We start from the raw sequence: 1,267 nt of genomic DNA, 5'->3' as shown, positions 1-1,267 counted from the left end.
AGCCTACAGCACCCGGTATTCCCAGGAGGTCTCCCATCCAAGTACTAACCAGGCCCGACCCTGCTTAGCTTCCGAGATCGGACGAGATCGGGCGTTGCCAGGGTGGGATGGCCGTAGACGCTGCGTGCTCCTGCTCCGGCCCTCTTCCCGCCTGCACACCACTGACACCACCCGCCACACAACGGGAAATGTAACGGCTTCGCCGTTAGAAAGAAATCACGCAAGCTTTTAACATTTTTATGTACTCTCTTTTCTTTAGGAATCACTGCGTTCTGTACTTTGCATGTTTTTTTTTATATATTACGTATTTCCACGTTCATGTCTGTACATTTAGACTACCTTTTGCGAAATAGTTGTATATTTTTTTTTCTTAACTTTGTAAACCTATTTTAGCATGTTTTTTTTTAGTAATTATACAGCTCAATATGATTGGAGAAGGTGTATCATCAGAGATGTAATGATTAATGATGGGCACAATAGAAACGTCCTATAATGGAATGGAATGACTTTTGGGGGACCAAATCTCAGGTAAAAATGTTTTAATTTGCAGTTATCATAGCGGGCATCCTGCAAGGCAGAGCACACAGCAAAAAACACATCACAGCCTTATATTTGCTATCCCTTGATTCTTAACCCATTTCCCCGCTGATTGAGTGTCCCATGTTCGCATCCTATGCAATGCTTGCTATTGTATTTACGGACTGATTCCATCCACCTTTGATTTCTCTTTCATAATTTGTTACCTGCTGGTTATTGTGTCTGTCCCTTCTGTTTCCCTCATCTCTACAGCTGAGCCTCTCACTGTCTGCTTAGCTGTTTGTGCCACGTTCCCTGGCTGGTATATGAGGCTGGAGAAAAACAACACCGCAGTTTTAGCTGTCACAGAAAGAGCCGCACGCCCTCACACGCTGCCCTGTGTCTGCTGCAGGCAGCAGCAGCAGCCAGGGTTGCTCCGAGTGGCCTCAGCAGCCTCTTTCTGCATAGGTTTGTTCGCCACGAACTTAGTTAATAGGCGCAGCTGGAGGTCACCACATCACGGTGGGGTTACAAAGCCGCTTTCTGCCCGCCTTCAGTTAAAAGCAGCCCTTTCTGCTGCTCTGTGACACTCAGGCTCAGGCACGAGCGAACCACGAGCAGGTACTGCCTCCGAGCTGCTGCTTTCCTCTCTCTCTCTCCTTCCCCGTGAACAAATCCCATCAGCAGGCAGCCTAACCCACGCTAATCCCGTTTCGGGGGCTGTGTCGGGTACCTTGCAGGGACCGAGAGG

General features: G+C 48.4%; 1 non-coding gene across 1 annotated transcript; it reads right to left on the bottom strand.

Moving 5' to 3' along the window:
• Window positions 1–119, bottom strand: LOC116217063. The gene has a single exon (XR_004160990.1). It is a non-coding gene; the product is annotated as a 5S ribosomal RNA (ribosomal RNA).
• Between the last annotated feature and the right edge of the window lie 1,148 nt (window positions 120–1,267).

The sequence above is a fragment of the Meleagris gallopavo genome, chromosome 11, assembly GCF_000146605.3.
Source record: "Meleagris gallopavo isolate NT-WF06-2002-E0010 breed Aviagen turkey brand Nicholas breeding stock chromosome 11, Turkey_5.1, whole genome shotgun sequence".
In the NCBI taxonomy this organism is placed as follows: Eukaryota; Metazoa; Chordata; class Aves; order Galliformes; family Phasianidae; genus Meleagris; species Meleagris gallopavo.
The sequence above is the reverse complement of the archived record's forward strand: the minus strand, read 5'-3'. Positions and strand labels throughout refer to the sequence as shown.